Source organism: Delphinapterus leucas, chromosome 3 (genome assembly GCF_059928025.1).
Source record: "Delphinapterus leucas isolate spDelLeu-1000000601 "Yukka" chromosome 3, BTC_Dleu_Yukka2, whole genome shotgun sequence".
In the NCBI taxonomy this organism is placed as follows: Eukaryota; Metazoa; Chordata; class Mammalia; order Artiodactyla; family Monodontidae; genus Delphinapterus; species Delphinapterus leucas.
In genome coordinates, this window is record NC_143131.1 from 155,055,231 (window position 1) to 155,078,462 (window position 23,232).

Genomic DNA, 23,232 nt, shown 5'->3' on the forward strand with positions numbered 1-23,232 from the left:
TAAGATTGTATGTACTGGAGAAAATAAAATGAAACCCCACTCTTCGGTCTCTACATCCCCTAGTCTGAAGTGCCTCGTTACTGCTGATAACACCTGCATGGCTGACCATTTACTCCCTAAGAGAAGAAAACTGACACTGCTTATAAGTTCCAAATGACACTGCCAGTGAGCTTTATTTTCTAATGGAACAACTGCTTTCTAGTTAAACGGGTTTCTCAAAAGGTCTAAGGATTTGCTGTCATGAAAATATATGTTTTATCACCATCTTTCTCTTTTCTTTATTTTTTAAGTCAATAAGAAGCTACAACTACTAGAAAATTATTTATTTTTTCTTGAAACTATTGGGACAATCACATTGTCCCTGTTTATGGCTCTATGAAGCTAGAAATTTGGTTATAAATGTCCAGCTTTCCAATCATGCACTGTATCGTTTTCACTCTAGAATGGACCATTTCTCTACAACCCTGGAACCTTACATAAACTTCCTCTCCCTATATTTCTCCTACATTTGGACAATTTCAAGTAGGCCTTCTGAATGCAGAGTTCAAGTTCTCCAAATGCCTTCCATAATATTCACCATTTGATTTTGTCTCTCTACTATGACCTGCTCTACGTTATATAGTAGTACTGAATATTTTGATAAGGGATTGTGATGCCTATTTAATTTTCTGTCTTCACAAACTATAAGCATGTGAGGTCAGGGGTTGTATCTTATTTGCTGTACACATATATAGTTTATTAATATTTTCTGGGTAAAATGAATGAAATAAATCAAATATTACTAAATTAACTACATCACTAGAGGGGTGAAAAACAAAGGACATATGTTAATTGTATTATTATTATTATTTTTTGCGGTACGCGGGCCTCTCACTGTTGTGGCCTCTCCTGTTGCGGAGCACAGGCTCCGGACGCGCAGGCTCAGTGGCCATGGCTCACGGGCCCAGCCACTCCGTGGCATGTGGGATCTTCCCGGACCGGGGCATGAACCCGTGTCCTCTGCATCAACAGGCAGACTCTCAACCACTGTGCCACGAGGCAAGCCCTGTTAATTGTATTTAAATTCATTTGATTACACACATGAGCAACAACACACTCTTCTCTAGTGCTTATGGCATATGAAACAAGAGAAGGGTAATAGGCTGCAAGCCTAAGGAAAAAATGTCAGAGCTGAAAATGAGAGATTTAACAAAAGAGGAACATTTTGTATGTTTGCATATATAAATGCCATCAGATATAACAGGGATCTGCCAATTTTTTTTTCTTAAATGGCCAGATAGTAAATATTTTACGCTTTGCATGGCACAAGGTCGCCATCACAGATTCTTTTTTTTGGGGGGTAACAACCTTGTAAAAATGTAAAAACAATTCTTAGCCTACAGGTTATAGAAAAATAAACTGCAGCCTTCATTTGGCTGACAGATTATAGTTTGACTACTCCTGACATAGAGGATTAGCACTCCTAATGTGAACACTTAAATGATTTGTCATGCTTTGCCTCAAAGAAGAAAATTGGCACATATGGATGATAAATGTTACGTTAGTATGAATCTGAGGCTTCACATCCCGTGTTTAAAAAGGAAAGACAAAGAAAGAAAAATAGTCATGGTAATTTAATCAGAACAACGTTGACCCAGTTACAGATGTGTTTGCAGATGGCAATCTGTATAAAATGGTCTGATTAATAAGGCCTGACATATGATAACACCAGGAACCCACACTCCATAGGATGTTAAAAATATCTAAAAATGCAAGTTGCAGAAAAGGGCTCTTCCCCATAGGCTCATGGAGCTTCACTGAAGTAGATGAATCCTTCTTTGGAAAGTCTTATCACCATTGCTGGTTATGAAAGATATTGTATCCCATATCTACATTGTGTTTTTCTTTGGATTTTACTTAATCAGAGAAGTAAATATTTTAAAAGGGAGGCAATGTACCTTTTCTTTGTTCTGCCTCTAGAATTAGTGTATTATTCTCCAAATGATGCCAATTATTAGATTTAAAAAAGTGAACACAGCGTTATACTTAATAAATGTCTAAAAAGAGAATTCTCTCTCTTCTTATAACTGAGCAGGACCTTGTGGGGCCTTCCCAGGACAAACGTCCCCACCACCCCCACCCCGGCCACATGTCCTCCGCCTGCCTCTTGTTTGTAGAAAATATTTATTCCCCCAGGCCTCCACTGAGTCATAAAAGGCTGGCTCAAGAATTAATGATTGAAAGAATGTGAACACGTAGTAACAAAAAATAGTAGTTGGACCAGGAGAAATGGTAACAATTTACAGTCACAGAATCTTTAGTTCCTCCCTGAAGGACATAGATAACAGCATCTGACACATACTCTTGAGTTGTTTTGCATATACTAAAACCCCCACTAGACACAAGAAGCTAACTGCATGATGACTATAAGCACGTAGGTCCCAGACCAGCTGGCGCCTGAGGACTGATGATGTTAATCCCTTGTCGCCATCCTGTTAACTCACCATCAACCAATCAGAGAATTATGCAGGAGCTTACCAGGCACCCTGCAACTATCTCCCTCATCTTGCCTTTAAAAACCGTTCCCTGAAATCCATGGGAGAGTTCAGGTCCTTACTTGGCCTTTCAATAAAGACTGCACTTTCCTTCACAAGAGCTTGGCTTTACTGTGTGTGGGCAAGTGGACCCAAAGGTCTAGTTTGGTAACACTCTTTCTGGCTTATTGAGTGAATTCTCCATTTACATCTTCTTTGTAGCTGCATCTTACAGGCTTAAGAACAATAACTCACTACAAAGCACGTAAACAGAATGTATCTATTATCTCAATACCTTCAGACATGGTTAGTACTTACATATTCAAGTACAGAACAGACAGTCTCCTAGAGAACTTTAGTTTTTCAAGAAACACTGTAAAATGGTTCTAAAATAGCCCCTTAATTTTGAGGGAGAGAAATGTCTAGGAAAAAAAAAATAGTGTTACCCACAGAATAAAAAAAAAAACAGGTTAAACAGAAATCAATCTTTTTTTTTTCCTTTTGGATTGCAAAAATTGCTAAAGTGGTTAAGGTAGCATACGATTTTTCTTTCTGAAGAACTTTGTCCAGTCTGACAAGTAAATAAATGTGTAACTCTCTCTCTCCTTTTATTGCTGCTGAAACAAGAAATGGAAAATAACTGCAGCGCATTTATGACATACTAGTTTCTTTCTCTACATGAAACACACAATGACAACAATTTATAGATGAACTGTACCTTTGATTGAACACAGAATGGTGGACTAGCTTCACTTTTGTGGAAATGGATAATCTGTCATAGTTTCTGCCCCTGGAAAAAATTACAACCCAAAGGAAAACTACAGGAAAGCCTTTTTTTCTAACAGTGATAAAATATGAAACTGGTATTTTTGGTGTACATAAAATATTTTTTAAAAATTCCTAAGGAATGCTATCATCATCAAAGAATGCTTGAAGAATTTCATGTTTCAACACATACCACTTCTCATACGTCAAACCATATTATTTACCAAAAAATCATTTTGAGATTGCTTCATGGTTATCATACTCTTGTCTGATCATCCATTCTTTATTATTACTTGCTATTACCATTACTATTACTTTTGAAATAAATATGTATTATTAATGAAAATCTGCTTTATATATGGTATATATATAAACTTAATTTTCCTCTCATACCCTGTAACCTGTAATATGCCAGATCAGTTAAAAGAGCATTTAAATGTTAAATGCTCCTATCACAGGAGTATAAAGTAGAAGAGGTAAAATTTCCCCAACCTCAGAAGAAAAGCATGATCAACTGATGTCCTTTTATGGAATTATAGCAACAAATTCCAGCCAAAAAATTTTCGATTTGTTATTTAAAAGATATTTTTCAAAAAAATAGAGTAAAAAGAATTTGTTTCACAGCATTGCTAAACAGTTTCATAAATCCAAATTTGAAAATAATGCCAAAAATCATACTGATTTTTTCTTCTTTAAATAATAGTGAAGTTCCATTGAAACTGTTTTTTAAAGATTAAAAAAATACTTCTAAAAATGCATGATTTTACTTTCAATACCAGTTTAGCTGGTCAAGAAATTTTGGTGAATTTTGGTATGAGAGTCTTTCTATTTCCCCTGCTCCAAAAAATCAGTAAAATAACAGATTACAAAATCTGAAAAGTCTGGGTTTAATAAGCCAAGGTTTCTAGATTTAATTTACTCTGAAAAATAATTGTGCCTATAATACACTGGGATTTTCCAAAAACTTCTGGAGTTGCCATTTGGGAAATTATTAGAAGAATATAAGTTTTCTCAATCCAGTTGAAATTTGAAGACTAGGTATATATACTTTTGATAATTATTCTTTACTTCTTTTGGGGTCTCTCTCTCCTATGCTAACACAAGCTGATTAAAAGTATACCGATCTTAAAGGAAAAACTGATATTCCACAATTTCTTCAATACTCTTTGTATACAACTCGTTGTCTAATTTTCTCCTTGCCAAAAATAACCCTGGGCCACATCACTGCTATGAAGATTAAAATTACTTTTAAATATATTCATTAGGTAATTTCTATATTTAGGATACATAGTCAAAATCATTATTTTTCATATTTACAGGTTGTCCTTAAGTATATATTTGGTTCTAGTTATAAATCTAAATGATTAATCTCCAAAATATACAAACAGCTCATGGAGATCAATATCGAAAAACAAACAACTCAATTAAAAAATGGGTGGAAGACCTAAATAGACATTTCACCAAAGAAGACATACAGATAGCCAAGAGGCACATGAAAAGATGCTCAATATCACTAATTATTAGAGAAATGCAAATCAAAACTACGATGAGGTATCACCTCACACCAGTCAGAATGGCCACCATCAAAGTATCTAGAAACAATAAATGCTGGAAAGGGTGCGGTGCAAAGGGAACCCTCCTACACTGTTGGTGGGAATGTAAATTGATACAACCACTATGGACAAGAGTATGGAGTTTCCTTAAAAAACTAAAATTAGAACTACCATATGACCCAGCAATCCCACTATTGGGCATATACCCTGAGAAAACCATAATTCAAAAGGAGATATGTACCACAATATTCATTGCAGCACTATTTATAATAGCCAGGACATGTAAGCAACCTAAATGTCCACTGACAGATGAATGGATAAAGAAGATGTGGCACATATATTCAATGGAATATTACTCAGCCATGAAAAGAAATGAAATTGAGTTATTTGTATTGAGGAGGATAGACCTAGAGTCTGTCATACACAGTGAAGTAAGTCAGAAAGAGAAAAACAAATATCGTATGCTAACACATATATATGGAATCTAAAAAAAAAAAATGGTACTGATGAACCTAGTGGCTGGGCAGGAGTAAAAATGCAGACATAGTGAATGGACTTGAGGACATGGGGAGGGAGAAGGGTAAGCTGAGATGAAGTGAGAGAGTGGCATGGACATATATACACTACCAAATGTAAAATAGATAGCTAGTGGGAAGCAGCCACATAGCACAGGGAGATCAGCTCGGTGCTTTTCGAAGACCTAGAGGGGTGGGACAGGGAGGGTGGGAGGGAGACTCAAGAGGGAGGGGATGTGGGGATATATGTATGCATATGGCTGATTCACTTTGTTGTACAACAGAAACTAACATAGCATTGTAAAGCAATTATACTCCAAATAAGATGTATTAAAAAAATAAATAGGGGACCTGGTCCGAGGAGCAGGGGCGGGAGCTGCGAGACCAGGGTGGTGCAAAAGGAAGTGGAGTTTCTAAGTTATCATTAAAGTGAAGAAACGTTATTATTTATTTGAACCTTCTTCTTGTCATAATCTTTGGAAAGATAGGTGTTTCAAGTAAGGGATCAGGACTCCCTCTTGCCAGAACACCAGAATCACAACTAATTGCTGAACAATCGTCGACAGGAAGACACTGGAACTGACCAAAAAGGATACGCCACTACCACAGATAAAGGAGAAACCACAATGAGATGGTAGGAGGGGTGCAATCACAATAAAATCAAATCCCATAACTGATGGGTGGATGACTCACAAACTGGAGAACTATACCACAAAAGTCCACCCAATGGAGTGAAGGTTCTGAGCCCCATGTCAGGCTTCCCAACCTGGGGGTCCAGCAATGGGAGGAGAAATTCCTAGAGAATCAGATTTTGAAGGCTAGCGGGATTTGATTAGAGGACTTCGACAGGACTGGGGGAAACAGAGGCTCCACTCTTGGAGGGCACACACAAAGTAGTGTGCACGTCGGGACCCAGGGGAAGGAGCAGTGACCCCAGAGGAGACTGAACCAGACCTACCTGCTAGTGTTGGGGGCTCTCCTGCAGAGGCATGGGGTGGCTGCGGCTCACCGTGAGGAGAAGGACACTGGCAGCAGAAGTACTCCTTGGCGTGAGCCCTCCCAGAGTCTGCCATTAGCCCCACCAAAGAGTCCAGGTGGGCTCCAGTGTTGGGTTGCCTCAGGCCAAACAACCAACAGGGAGGGAACCCAGCCACACCCATCAGCAGAAAAGCAGATTAAAGTTTTACTGAGCTCTGCCCACCAGAGCAACAGCCAGCTCTACCCACCACCAGTCCCTCCCATCAGGAAACTAGCACAAGCCACTCAGATAGCCTCACCCACCAGAGGGCACACAGCAGAAGCAAGAACTACAATCCTGCAGCCTATGGGAAAAAAACCACATTCACAGAAAGAGAGACAAGATGAAAAGGCAGAGGGCTATGTAACAGATGAAGGAACAAGTTAAAACCCCAGAAAAAAAAACTAAATGAAGTAGAGATAGGCAACCTTCCACAAAAAGAATTCAGAATAATGATAGTGAAGATGATCCAGGACCTTGGAAAAAAAATGGAGGCAAAGATTGAGAAGATGCAAGAAATGTTTAACAAAAACCTAAAAGAATTAAAGAACAAACAAACAGAGATGAACAATACAATAACTGAAATGCAAACTACACTAGAAGGAATCAATAGCAGAATAACCGAGGCAGAAGAATGGATAAGTGACCTGGAAGACCGAATGGTGGAATTCACTGCTGCGGAACAGAATAAAGAAAAAAGAATGAAAAGAAATGAAGACAGCCTAAGATACCTCTGGGACAACATTAAACGCAACAACACTCGCATTATAGGGGTCCCAGAAGGAGAAGAGAGACAGAAAGGACCCGAGAAAATATTTGAAGAGATTATAGTCGAACACTTCCCTAACATAGGAAAGGAAATAGCCACCCAAGTCCAGGAAGAGCAGAGAGTCCCATACAGGATAAACCCAAGGAGAAACACGCTGAGACACATAGTAATCAAATTGGCAAAAATTAAAGACATAGAAAACTTACTGAAAGCAACAAGGGAAAAACAACAAATAACATACAAGGGAACTCCCATAAGGTGAACATCTGATTTCTCATCAGAAACTCTACAAGCCACAAGGGAATGACATGATATACTTAAAGTGATGAAAGGGAAGAACCTACAACCAAGATTACTCTACCCGGCAAGGATCTAATTCAGATTCAATGGAGAAATCAAAAGCTTTACAGACAAGCAAAAGCCAAGAGAATTCAGCACCACAAAACCAGCTCTCCAACAAATGCTACAGGAACTTCTCTAAGTGGGAAACACAAGAGAAGAAAAGGACCTACAAAAACAAACCTAAAACAATTAAGAAAATGGTCATAGGAACATACATATTGATAATTACCTTAAACGTGAGTGGATTAAATGCTCCAACCGAAACACACAGGCTTGCTGAATGGATACAAAAACAAGACCCATACATATGTTGTCTACAAGAGACCCACTCAGACATAGGGACACATACAGACTGAAAGTGAGGGGATGGAAAAGATATTCCATGCAAATGGAAATCAAAAGAAAGCTGGAGTAGCAATACTCATATCAGATAAAATAGACTTTAAAATAGAGAATGTTACAAGAGACAAGGAAGGACACTACCTAATGATCAAGGGATCAATCCAAGAGGAAGATACAACAATTATAAATATATATGCACCCAACAAAGGAGCACCGCAATACATAAGGCAACTGCTAACAGCCATAAAAGAGGAAATCAACAGTAACACACTAGTGGGGGACTTTAACACCTCACTTACACCAATGGACAGATCATCCAAAATGAAAATAAATAAGGAAACAGAAGCTTTAAATGACACAATAGACCAGATAGATTTAATTGATATTTATAGGATGTTCCATCCAAAAACAGCAGATTACACTTTCTTCTCAAGTGCACATGGAACCTTCTCCAGGATAGATCACATCTTGGGTCACATATCGAGTCTCAGTAAAGTGAAGAAAATTGAAATCATATCAAGCATCTTTTCTAACCACAATGCTATGAGATTAGAAATGAATTCCAGGGGAAAACAGACACATGGAGGTTAAACAATACGTTACTAAATAAGAGATCACTGAAGAAATCAAAGAGGAAATCAAAAAATACCTAGACACAAATGACAACGAAAACGAGATGATCCAAAACCTATCGGATGCAGCAAAAGCAGTTCTAAAAGTGAAGTTTATATCTATACAAGCCTACCTCAAGTAACAAGAAAAATCTCAAATAAACAATCTAACCTTACACCTAAAGGAACTACAGAAAGAAGAACAAACAAAACCCAAAGTTAGCAGAAGGAAAGAAATCATAAAGATCAGAGCAGAAATAAATGAAATAGAGACAAAACAATAGCAAAGATCAATAAAACTAAAAGCTGGTTCTTTGAGAAGATAAACAAAATTGATAAACCATTAGCCAGACTCATCAAGAAAAAGAGGGAGAGGACTCAGATCAATAAAATTAGAAATGAAAAAGGAGAAGTTACAACAGACACTGCAGAAATACAAAGCATCCTAAGAGACTACTACAAGCAACTCTATGCCAATAAAATGGGCAACCTGGAAGAAATGGACAAATTCTTAGAAAGGTATAAGCTTCCAAGACTGAACCATATAGAAAATATGAACAGACCAATCACAAGTAATGAAATTGAAACTGTGATTAAAAATCTTCCAAAAAACAAAAGTCCAGGACCAGATGGCTTCACAGGTGAATTCTATCAAACATTTAGAGAAGAGCTAACACCCGTCCTTCTCAAACTCTTGCAAAAAATTGTGGAGGAAGGAATACTCCCAAACTCATTCTATGAGGCCACCATCACCCTGATACCAAAACCGGACAAAGATACTACAAACAAAGAAAATTACAGACCAATATCACTGATGAATATAGATGCAAAAATCCTCAACAAAATACTAGCAAACAGAATCCAACAACACATTAAAAGGATCATACACCATGACCAAGTGGGATTTATCTCAGGGATGCAAGGATACTTCAATATACGCAAATAAATCAATGTGATACACCATATTAACACACTGAGAAGAAAAACCATATGATCATCTCAATAGATGCAGAAAAATCTTTTGACAAAATTCAACACCCATTTATGACAAAAACTCTCCAGAAAGTGGGCATAGAGGGAACCTACCTCAACATAATAAAGGCCGTATATGACAAACCCACAGCAAACATCATTTTCAATGGTGAAAAACTGAGAGCATTTCCAGTAAGATCAGGAACAAGCCAACGGTGTCCACTCTCACCACTATTATTCAACATAGTTTTGGAAGTTTTAGCCACAGCAATCAGAGAAGAAAAAGAAATAAAAGGAATACAAATTGGAAAAGGAGAAGTAACACTGTCACTGTTTACAGATGACATGATACTATACATAGAGAATCCTAAAGATGCCACCAGAAAACTACTAGAGTTAATCAATGAATTTGGTAAAGTTGCAGGATACAAAATTAATGCACAGAAATCTCTTGCATTCCTATATACTAATGATGAAAAATCTGAAAGAGAAATTAAGGAAACACTCCCATTTACCACTGCAACAAAAAGAATAAAATATCTAGGAATAAACCTACTTAGGGAGAGGAAAGACCTGTATGCAGAAAACTATAAGACACTGATGAAAGAAATTAAAGATGATACCAACAGATGGAGAGATATACCCTGTACTTGGATTGGAAGAATCAATATTGTGAAAATGACTATCTACCCAAAGCAATCTACAGATTCAATGCAATCCCTATCAAATTACCAATGACATTTTTTACAGAACTAGAACAAAAAATCTTAAAATTTGTATGGAGACACAAAGAACCCCGAATAGCCAAAGCAGTCTTGAGGGAAAAAAACGGAGCTGGAAGAAACAGACTCCCTGACTTCAGACAATACTACAAACCTACAGTAATCAAGACAATATGGTACTGGCACAAAAACAGAAATATAGATCAATGGAACAGGATAGAAAGCCCAGAGATAAACCCACGTTCCTATGGTAAACTAATCTATGACAAAGGAGACAAGGATATACAATGGAGAAAAGACAGTCTCTTCAATAAGCGGTGCTGGGGAAACTGGACCGCTACATGTAAAAGAATGAAATTAGAACACTCCCTAACACCATACACACAAAAAAACTCAAAATGGATTAGAGACCTAAATGGAAGACTACACACTATAAAACTCTTAGAGGAAAACATAGGAAGAACACTCTTTGACAGCAAGATCTTTTTTGATCCACCTCCTAGACTAATGGAAATTAAAAAAATAAATAAACAAATGGGACCCAATGAAACTTAAATGCTTTTGCCCAGCAAAGGAAACCATAAACAAGACAAAAAGACAACCGTCAGAACGGGAGAAAATATTTGCAAACAAATCAACGGACAAAGGATTAATCTCCAAAATATATAAACAGCTCATGCAGCTCAATATTAAAAAAACAAACAACCCAATCCAAAAATGGGCAGAAGACCTAAATAGACATTTCTCTAAAGAAGACATACACATGGCTAAGAAGCACATGAAAAGCTTCTCAACATCACTAATTATTAGAGAAATGCAAATTAAAACTACAATGAGGTATCACCTCACACCAGTTAGAATGGGCAGCATCAGAAAATCTACAAACGACAAATGCTGGAGAGGGTGTGGAGAAAAGGGAACCCTCTTGCACTTTTGGTGGGAATGTAAATTGATACAGCCACTATGGAGGACAGTATGGAGGTTCCTTAAAAAACTAAAAATAGAATTACCATATGATGCAGCAATCCCACTACCGGGCATATACCCAGAGAAAACCATTATTCAAAAAGACACATGTACCCCAATGTTCATTGCAGCTCTATTTACAATAGGCAGGTCATGGAAGCAACCTAAATGCCCATCGACAGACGAATGGATAAAGAAGATGTGGCACATATATATTACTCAGCCATAAAATGGAACGTAATTGGGTCATTTCTTGAGACATGGATGATCTAGAGAGTGTCATACAGAGTGACGTAAGTCAGAAAGAGAAAAACAAATATCGTATATTAATGCATATATGTGGAACCTAGAAAAATGGTAGACTTGAACTGGTTTGCAGGGCAGAAGCTGAGACAAAGATGTAGAGAACAAATGTATGGACATCAAGGGGGGAAAGCAGCGGGGGTGTGGGGGTGGTGGTGTGATGAATTGGGCGACTGGGATTGACATGTATACGCTGGTGAAAAATAAATAAATAAATCTAACCACTTATGCTTTAAATAATGCCAAGGGAAAAAAGTTGCTTAAAAATATTCATTTAGAGCAGCGGTAATTGACCTATCGCCATTTGCTGGGTACCAGGGAAGCTGATATTTAGCCTTTCCAAGAATGTAATAGATAACTAATATCACAAACCAGACATCTATTCTATTCTGGCAGTAGCACCAAGGGTTTTATCCTGCAGAAATCTTGGACCAGCTTCCCTCCAAGTTTTCAGTCTCAAAATTTTAGGCTGGATAAGCTACCTCTCTCCCAGAGAAGTCATTGGCTCTGAGACTGCCACAGAAACAAAGCATACTTTTCTCTATTCGCCTATTTGCCATCCAGACTGTCCTGAAACTTGAGATCACTGCTGGGAACAAGTGAGAAAAAGGGTGTAAAAACTTCTTATTCCTCCCTCTTCCCAAGTCCATCAAACATAAAATCTTTGTTATACTGCTTTAGTCAACTTATGTTACCCCTATTTGTGCAATGGGTTAAAAATAAATATGGTAGAGATTATTGAAATAAAATCATAAACTAAACATTAATCTTCAATTATGAGAAAATTTCCATAAAGTACTCATTATGAGCTTGAGACTCTCTGGACACTCTAAGAAATGAGTTAATTTTTCCTTATGGGAAGTAAAGAGGATTGACCAAACATGAATTTTTCCTTTTAAGGAGGAAGCACATGATTTGATATGTGTGTACCTTTCCAGAAGGTAGATCTTATGTACTATCCCAAAGGAAAAGAACATGTACATTTTGAAGAACTCCTTTGAAAAACATCTCTTTGATTAGAAATGATGTTTGCTTCTTTTCAAAATACTTCTTGGGCTTCCCTGGTGCTGCAGTGGATGAGAGTCCGCCTGCCGATGCAGGAGACACGGGTTCGTGCTCCGGTCCAGGAGGATCCCATGTGCCGCGGAGCAGCTGGGCCCGTGAGCCATGGCCACTGGGCCTGCGCGTCCAGAGCCTGTGCTCCGCAACGGGAGAGGCCACAACAGTGAGAGGCCGTGTACCGCAAAAAATAAAATAAAATAAAATAAAGTAATAAATAAAAATATTTCTTATACAGAATAAACAGAAATCTACCTCTTAGGGTACCAAATGTGGGAAGAGAGTTGTGATTCTCTATCATCACGGGTCCTTGAGAAATGTTAGGGATAGAGTCAATCACTTTCCTTTTGACCTTAGAATTGTACCCTATAAGCCATACAAAGACTCCCCAGTAAGGCAAAGACACCTCTATGAGATCTACCCTCAACCATCAACAATGTAGGTTCTGGAGCTAAAATGGTGAATACTACAAGGGATCTCTCCTTCAAGAAGAGAGCTTATAGAAGTATGAAAATATCCATTTATTGCTTGTTGCTTTATTTGAAGGAACTCTAAGGCCAATTCAAAATGTAGTCTAACATAAAGAGGGGGGAGGCAACCCCAAGTTTCCAGAAACTAAATACTTTCTCTTTCACAAATGAGGAAATGTAAATGAGAGGCCTCATCAGGATAGCCCCCACGTTTCCCCAAATCTAGTGTATAATCTCTCAATGACAAGTGAAATATTTTGTCTTAGAACTGTTAAAAATATACCAAAAATGTCAACCCAGTATGGATAAAAGTAAGTTCAACTAAGGTTTTTAAAGTAAGCATTTTACAGATGGTAATCTAAGGAAGATGCATAGTTTTCCATGCAATACATCTTTCTTTTCCACACATGACTGCTAAACAAACAACTGAACCTGAGACTGATATAACAGAAATAAAGGCTCAAGTCCCAGGAAGACTACAGTCACCCTCTACTGCATGCAAGTAAAAACACATCTACAATAAAATGTGAATTCTAGAAGTAAGTTTGTTACAAACAGAACTATCCATTCTTACCCCAGCCCCAAGACCTTCCCCCTCACCATAAGTCTTTCCTATTTCAGGTCAGGACAACAGTGTCCACCCAGCTACTGAAATCCCCAAAATAGAAAGCATCTCATTATTCTTTTTCAATAACCATCCACCCCAACTCAAAGAATAAGTTTTGTGTAACATTTGAGTTTTTATTTTCATAACGTCAGAACAAAATTGGTAATCATCAACCCATCTCACAATCTACCTGTATACGTGGCTCTCACAGATGCCATAAACATATTAGCTATATCAATCAATAAATCTATGCTTCTTTCTTTGTGAAGTTTTCAATTTGTCAACCAAAACTCTGTTTTCATCTATAATTCCTCTAAAATAGTCACATTCAAAAAATGATTTATAAGAAATTAAAATATTTGTTAAAGTTTGCCAGGCCTGGCATAATATTTTTTAAAAAGTCTTACAAAATAAACGTTAGATGAACTTATTTTTTGTAAATTAATTGTGTCATTTAATCTTCATGATTTATATTTTCAATGTTAATAATAACTTATACAAATGATACCTTAAAATCAATTAATGTTATATGAGTACAAAAAATGCTTGCACAGATACAGCTCTGGAAATGATATTATATTGTTACCTTTTTTGACTTATGAATCACAGTTTTCTAAATATTTAAACTGCACCTTTGCCAAAGATGCAATGTTTCTTTTTCCTTGTCAGTGAAGTACGTTTTCTTCTTCCTTGACAAGACAAAAAATGAACCACTCCAATTTATGAGTCATGAGCTAATCTTTTTTAAAAGACAGTTTTAGAATATAACTTCAAGTAAGTTTCCTCTAAGAATTAATGAATTACAATCTCTCAGAACCTTAGTCACTGAAGTATACACTTCTGAGAATAGAGGCAATGTATGAATTTGCTTAGAAACACTCAATGATATCTTTCATTATTGACAAACTAATTCTGTTGTACACAAAGTGTCTAAAAATTTACTAAATGGCTTGTGGAAGCTCAAAGACTGATCATTAGAAATTCTCCCTTCCACTAGGAGGATGCAATGTTCTTGGGGCTGAGGTATAAAATGAATCATTTGACATTTGAATTCATAATTGTACTGGCAAAATTGATTCTGGGTATTTCACATGAGAGTCCAGAATTTTTCTGGGAAATTGGCATCATATGAAATGAAATGTGTTAATGTCACATTATTAAATACAGAATTCGGGAGCACAACTTTACAGTAGTTTGTGTGAAAACGTATGGGTGTTCATCTGCCCAGGAGAGCAATATGAGCCATTGGTGAGAACTGTGCTAAAAGATCATTTTTAGGAAAAAGTAAAGCTATGATTCTCATACAGATATAAAAAGGAATGCACATTAAAGATTTTACTTTACTTAGATGAGGAAATCAAGCAGATGTTGTAACTGAATGAAGGGAAAAGGAAGAAAAATTCATATGGAGTAAAGGAATGTTGAAATTAATTGCAAATGTGGACAAAACCAGTTTTCCACAGAAAAAAGGTACTCAATTAAAATCACTACTGCACAGAGAAGAGTTTATATATCTATTAGTTACCTGCAACTTACAAAGAGTTGCAAAATAGCTCAGAGACAAGAAACAGAGCTAGAATCTGATAACCAAGAAGGGAAATCTAAGAAGGCTGCATTAAAAAAAAATACGTGTGTGTGTGTGTGTGTGTGTGTGTGTATATATATATATATATAGAGAGAGAGAGAGAGAGAGAGAGAGAGAGAAAGGATGCATAGTTTTTCACTGAATACATTTTTTTCTACACATGACTGCTTAATAAACAACTACAACCTGAGGCTGATATAATAGAAATAACGGCTCAAATTCAAGGGAAACTACTGTTACCCTGTACTGCATATAAGTGAGAACACATCTAAAACAAAATATAAATTCCAGACATAATTTTTTTAAAACCAGAACTACCCATTTGTCCCCAGCCCCAAGACCTTTTCTCTCACCCTAAGTCTTTCCTACTTCAAGTGAGGACAGCGTTGTCCACCCAGCTACTCAAATCCCCAGCTAGGAAGTGTCCAATTCTTCCCTTTCAATCACCATCCGCCCCAACTCTAAGGCAAGACAATGCATCATCAAGTCCTTGTTTGAACATGATAATCTCTTTTGGTTTACTGGAAGCCTCTCACTAGTCCCCAGACTCTACTCTTGCCTCCCCACAATTCATTTTTCTTAAAACAGCCAGCGTATTCTTTTAAAAATGAGATCAGATCAAGTCTCTCCACACTCAAAACCAATAGATAGCACTAGGATTTAGAATAAAATCCAAATCCCTTTTATGGGGCATCCTAAGGCCCCAGAATATCTGTCCCTGCCTATGTCCCTAACTTCAATTCTTCTCATTTGCCCGCTTATTCAACTTAGTCCTTATTTATTGGAATCCTCTTGATCCTTTGATCACACCAGCCTGGCTCCCATCTTTGCACTAACATTTTCCTTTATTTGGCCCTCTCTTGTCCCAGATTTTTGAATGCCTGGCTCCTTTTTTGTCTTTCAAAGGCAATTTCCTCAGGGATAACTTCTTGCTCCATTCAATATAATATAATGCTCAAGAACACTGTTTTTTATTTTATTTTTTTCATGGCAACTTACTGCTGAATAAAATTTTAAATTATTTCATGAATATCACCTATGTCCCTGCCCTAATAAGCAAATTACCTAATTTCAAGGACTGTATCTTTTTTGTTCATGACTGTACATAAACACACAATAAGATTCTAATACTGTTGGCCATCAGTCAATATTAGCTGAGTGAATTATACTTGTTTTCTTTCTTCAGGGAAGTGGATAAAGTACATTTTTCTGACGTATGATGAAAGTTCTAGAATTTGTGATAGATAAGTTCAGACTACTGTGGGAAGTCTGATTTAGAGAAAAGAGTAACTTAGAAGATCTGCAGGTATGTTAGCTTTAGGGCTAATGGGGAAGAGGAATTAGACTCATTTTCTTAGGTCTATCAGCATCTAATTCAAGAAAGACTAGCAGGAGTTTATTTATTTATTTATTTTTTGTGATACGCGGGCCTCTCACTGTTGTGGCCTCTCCTGTTGCAGAGCACAGGCTCCGGACGCGCAGGCTCAGCGGCCGTGGCTCACGGACCCAGCTGCTCCGCGGCACGTGGGATCTTCCCAGACCTGGGCACGAACCCATGTTCCCCGCATCAGCAGGCAGACTCTCAACCACTGAGCCACCAGGGAAGCCCAGGAGTTTATTTTTAAAGAAATCAGAATAAAGTCAATGCTGGGGAAATGCTGTAGGCTTTACAATGATAGCAAGAGAAGCTCCCCTACGTAACAGTGAGAGCTGGAATCAATGTCTCCAGTTTAGCCTGAGTATACATCTGATAGAGAAACATCAGCTTTCTGATTTGTTATACGGAGATAACAGTCTTATATTCTTGTTTCTATTCTATTTAGTTGTATAGATCCAAGGAGATTATTTATGAGGATATACTTTGAAAAATGAAATACAGTACTAACATGAAGCACCACTGTCATTAAACACATCACTTAACCTCTAAATCTCCATTTCCCTATTTAAACTATCTCAAAATGCCTCTCCCTCTGCTTTTTGAGTCAGAGGTAAATGGAAAAGATTTTATTTTGCTGCTGATGGTAGCAATATAGGTTGCATTAGAAATGAATGGGATGGAAGGACTCTGTTGATTTTGTTTAACCCTGCAATCGGATCCACAAATGCACAGGGCATTCACAGAGTGGAAATTTATGCCTCCAACTAACAGTAATAAGGTAAGTTTACTTTAAAAATGATATTTGGGGAGTGTTCAATTACTGTGAAGTTATGACCCCAACCAAAACGTCATCCAGTTCCCTAGAATCATCCACATGTCTTCTGAAAAGGTTTCCTCATTTGCCTCATCCTTCTGGCTTGACTGATGGCTCCCACCCAGCCTAATCACTATCACAAAGCATATGTTGGTTTAGGCAATAACAGACCTTCATAGATCATTTACTGGATTCTCCCTTGACGTAAATTGTTACTTTTCTTTGTTTCTAGCAATAATAATACCGGGCACTGTGTAAAAACTAGCTACCATTGACTGAATGATTGCCAGGTTTTCAAGCACTGAGCTAAAAGCTCAACGTGCATTAACAATGATAATAACATTTGAGACAGATACTGTCACAAGTGCTTTGCAGTCATTATTAGTAACTCATTTCTTTCTCAAAAAACCCTGTGAAGCAGATACAATCTTCCCAAATTTACAAAACAGAAAAGTGAGGCACGATAATATTCCAGAACATGACAGCATTCACAGAACTGGTTACGTGGTTAAGTTGCGCTGGAGCTGTGATGGAAGCTTTTAAATGTCTTGCCACAATGCTGGAAAGCAGTTATTGTCTTCAGTAGAAAGATACTGAGATCAATTCTCAAAATTCTGAAGTGACTGGCCCTATTTGCATAGTAAAGACTATGTGATAGGCCAAGGACTCTGTCAAAGTAACCAGATTAGGTCCAAGATGGAATCACTCATGCTAAGCCCCACATCAGCAAACCAAAATTTATCTAAGTTTCCCTACCTGGGCTCTCCAAGCAAAGGAAGGCCCAGGTCAACCAACCAATCATGCTTGCCTGCTTACCAAACCCTTATCCAGCTCCTTGTTCCATATAAGGAAAGGAACTCTCATTAACCCATTAGCAAATGACCAGTACATCGTCCTTGACCCTGCTCACTTTGGTCTATAAAAAGCTCTCACCTTGTACTGCTCTTCAGAGCTCCTTTCTACCTGTTAGATTAAACAGTACCCAAGTCATGAATCACTGAATAGAAGTCAACTAGATCAGTAAGTTATCTGTAGAAAATTTTATTTTAACAACTCTATGGCGATCCTTTCCAAATCCATGATCTCAGCTCTTCCACATGCCTCATGAGCTTTATATCGTGAGAGAACACTGTGACCTCAGTTTCCTCAGGAAAGTGACTCCTCTCTGCCTAATCATATCATAAGGGAAACCAGGGCTAGAATCAGTAAATGTTTCCCAACAAATAGAACTAAACAGTAAAGTGTTTTAATCCCAGCACATCATTCATTCTAATCACTATATTCTCAGGGGCAAGTACTCAGCAAGCTGTGTGGGAATGACATGCACTGTTTCCATTAAAGTCATAACAGAATCTGTGCACAACACTCCTTCGAAAACAGCTCCCTTGCTCCTCTTCTAGTGAATATTAGCATCTGCAATGTGTTCTGCTTTGCCTCTGCATTCCTGGTCTGAAACTCTTTTCTGGAAAAAAGGCTTACAAAGAGTTCCTGGAAGTAAGAATTATAGACCCCCAGGGTACCTAAGGATAGGAAACTCACAAATTAATCCAATATGTAATTAGTTTTTTCCTTTTTCTCAGAGATAATAAAAATTAAGTGTTCTCACAAATATAGTAACTGAATATCCAAAACAATATTACTGAATCATATTGGCTTAAAATGTACATGATAGAAGACTCACTTGATTTTTGTCATCAATTAAAAGTTATTAAGTATTAAGGAAATTATATTTTATTTTTTTGGTCTGAACATGTTTTATGATTCCTACCTAATCACATCTCCTTCTAAAAAAATTATCTACCTTTTTTAGAGACAAGAGCTAACATGTCCATGTTTTATTTTATAATCATAGCTGATACCTTGTGAGTCATAGTTGTTCGGGTTGGACTAAGGAACTTGAACCCTTGGACTGGCAGAAGGCTGTGCTTTGTGGAGCCTAGTTCAAAAATAGGCTTCACCATTCATATCTTTCCCTGGGAATCTGGAAGGGTGTAATTGAGAGATTAGATAGTTAGAAACGGTAATAAAATAGTTTTTGAATAAAAAGGCAATAATTAATCTCAAACCCTTTACTTCTCGTATGGCAGAATTTTTCAACTTTGGCACTACTGATATTTGGGGCTAGAAAAAAATTTTTTAATTTTTACTTTATATTGGAGTATAGTTGATTAACAATGCTGTGTTAGCTTCAGGTGTACAGCAAAGTGACTCAGCTGTACGTATACATGTATCTACTCTTTATCGAATTTTTTTTCCCATATAAGTTATTACAGAGTATTGAGCAGAGTTCCTGGTGCTATACAGTAGCTCCTTGTTGGTTATCTATTTTAAATATAGCAGTATTATTATTGTTATTTTTACGCGGGTTGTTACCTGGTGCGTTGAATGATGTTTGGCAGCATCCTTGAACTCTAATGACCAGAAGCCAGTAGAATCTCCTTCTTCAGTCCTGACAATCACAAATGTTTTCTGACATTGTCAAATGTCCCCTATCAAAATCACTTCCAGTTGAGAATCACTGCCTTATGGATCTTGAACCAGTAGATCAATATACATAGAAATCAAAAGGGAAAATTTAACAGCTGTCATTCTGGTAAAGCCAGAATACAGCTTGGAATTTAAAATCAAGACTTCTTTCAGGACTTTCCTGGTGGTCCAGCAGTTAAGACTATGCACTTCCACTGCGGGTTCAATCCCTGGTTGGGGAACTAAGATTCCCCATGCTGCGTGGTGCGGCCAAAAAAGAAAAAAAAAAGGATTTCTTTCTTTCCCTCTGAAGTGAAACTAGTGAGAAACAGAAAGAACAAGAGAATGAGAATAAGAACGAGTGGTAAATTCTTGGCAGCCCAGGTCCCAATTCCCTCAATCATATTAGTTACATATTCCCAAATGAAGGAGTTGCTCTGAGGAGAAAAGAGGAAAATGCTTTCCTTACCCCAACAGAGGCAAGGCTTCCTATGTTATACATGAGATTAAAATACAAGTTAGAGAAAAAAATGTGTGCTGTAGAAAGGGGACAAAGATAATCTAGGAGAAGTAACCTACGCAAATAGGCAAGCTGGACAATGAAGATGTAGAAAACCAGCGTCAGCAGATAAGTTCCAGAGGTTGGAATGGGGAATACAGCAGATGGACACAGAGCACCAAAGACTCAGAGAGGGAGCAAAATATTTCTCTCTACGCCTAAGCTTCCAGGTCCAGTCAGAGTCCATATGTAATTATAACAACCATTGGTCCACTGCAATAATCTGACTGAATTCTTCCTCGTAACCAAATGAGCCAGATTCAAACACTGATACTGCTATCATTTGTATGAAAAGAAGAGTAACTAGTCAATAATGTCAATCCAAATCTGAACCCATGTCATTTTTTTAAAAATTCAATTTTAATAGCTAAAAGGCAGGCTTGATTTTTTCGTGGATTTTTTTTTTTTTTTTTTTTGTAGTACGCGGGCCTCTCACTGCTGTGGCCTCTCCCGTTGCAGAGCACAGGCTCCGGACGCGCAGGCTCAGCGGCCACAGCTCACGAGCCCAGCCGCTCCGCGGCATGTGGGATCCTCCCGGACCGGGGCACGAACCCGCGTCCCCTGCATCGGGAGGCAGACTCCCAACCACTGCGCCACCAGGGAAGCCCTTTTTCGTGGATTTTTAAAGCAGTTTTGAGAGAGAAAGAAAAAGAATAAATGGCATTTTGCATCTTTCCTGGCATCCCAAGACCTTAAACAGCTTAAGACTAGGAGATAACTTCCTTTCCTCTACTGATTTTTCCCTTTTAGTTAGGTGCCTTTATAATAAGTTCAGTTATCTTTCTCTATTATATTTTTGTGAAAACTGCTTTTCTCTGCCAGAGATTGTATCTACTTCCTACACCCTTAAGAGATTCTATTTTCTTCTACAATTTTCAGTTCCTCAGAGTGCCTTGTCTAAATTTTCTAAATGTAGCACTGTAATCAAGGTTTCTAACTGTAAAAAAACAAAAACACAACAACAACAAACAGGCCTCAAGTTTCATATTTTTAGAACAATGACCAGGTGTTACTATGAAAAACCAGTTTCAGTTTGTCACTGATAAGACAAACTAAACTAAGAGGACTTTTTTCTTTACCCTCCCAAATGCGTTAAATGTACTATCCTCACCTCTGTTTTTTTTCTTCCTTGCATTGCTTAATTCACCTTTTATGATGGCAAGCATCAGGCAGGTCTTAAAAAAAACAAAAACAACTTCATCGTTTGCTATCATACGCCTTAAACAATGAGTCATCTAAAGAAGTGAACATTCTTGTTATTTCAAATCATTACTGAAAATTAGAAGCAAATGAAGCTAGAATATAAGTCTCAGAATTTTAAAAACTTGAGAAACATTAAAGAAAACGCAGTTCATCTCCCACTGTAGCTGGAACAAATAAACCCCAGAAAACTTTGCTCAAGGCCAAACAATAAGTAGGTCTGAGAGTTGAACCTAGATCATTTTACTCTAAATACTGTTCACCACTCTCTGGCCCTGCCATTATAACACACTGTCTCTATGTCTTTCTCTACTGTGTCATATGTAGTCACCATGTAACTAAAAAGTATACTGAGGATTTAATTTTTCTATCAGGTAGGTTCACAATGAACCACCCTAGGCATTATGAGGGGAAAATAGAAGCTAATATTTATTATCCACTCTGTGCCAGGCATTTGGCTAAGGAAACTGTATGCAAGTATCCCATTTAATCACCAAAATGTTTGCAATCTATGAAGTAGGCACCAAGGCAGTCTTACTCAGGGTTCAGCTGTAGAGCATAGAATCTTTCCTAGATACCTGAAGTAGAAAAGCTTATAATTAGAGAGAAGGGAAGCAACAGACCCTAGACTGAGGTTCTGGCCACACCAGGCTGCCACAACAGCTACTGCCTCTGCAATGGTGAGGAAGCAGATTCTCAAATCAGGAAACACCGCTGAAGCTGGTGACTCCAGCAACTGAGAACCTCTGCCACCATCTGCACCAGAAAATTCCAAATCCATGTCCCCGTGAGAATGTGTGACTTGCAGAACTAAAATCACATCCAGAACCATAGCTGTAAAGGAGCTGGGGAACATCCTGAAGAGACTGGAAAGGGAAGAAGTATAGGAAGGCACACAAGAAAGCAGTGGGAGTGGATACTGCAAAAGTCAATATAAACAAATTTACAGAAAACTCCAAATGCCTTCTGAACAATTTCTGATCCTCAGGATCAAAATCCCAAAAAGTATAATAACATCACTTTTATAATAAAATAATGAAAATTAATTTGAAGACAATATTAGATTGAAAGTCACTGTAGGAGAGAAAGGGTTTCCTAAAAGAAAATTGTAATCTGGAAAAAAAAAAAGAAGAAAGTGTTTCTTTTCTGAGTTAATGTCATGTTAATATAAGTCTAACTTCTAGAAGTAACTTGTAATTACAATCATTTATTTTATTTATTATTTTCTGCTTTTACTAAAATGAATTTAGTACATGGTTAGGTTTTGGATAGCTGCCATCCACACTAAAATGAACAGTAATGAAACTTGCTATTAGTGCTTTTAAGAGCATGCTAATGTTACTCATTAAACACTGGATGGATTGTTTCTCAGCCCATGTTCCATGGTGGCTGCATTTGATTATGTATATGTTGGCCGAAATGCTGGCAAATGACATGGACTGTCCTCCCAGAACACGCATGGAAATGAAATGTGTGCATCCCGAGGCGAGCTGGGTGAGAAAAGTTCGGCACTTAATGAAATCAACAAAGAGCCTGTTTGTCAAGGGTGACTTGAAGTGTGTGTAAATGATCCTTGCCTCCATAAGCACGATGAGGTGATTTTACCATCAGTGATTTTAGGTGATTAAACACCTCTGGTCTGCTGCTCCCATTAAGCAGCACCATTACTTTCATCCTTGCAACAAAGCTAAGGTTTATGCTTT

The 23,232-nt window shown here is 37.6% G+C and overlaps 1 pseudogene; it reads right to left on the minus strand.

Moving 5' to 3' along the window:
- The window catches only part of LOC149749818 (UDP-N-acetylglucosamine--peptide N-acetylglucosaminyltransferase 110 kDa subunit pseudogene), a 268,591-nt pseudogene that overhangs the window by 242,372 nt on the left and 2,987 nt on the right, over window positions 1-23,232 (minus strand).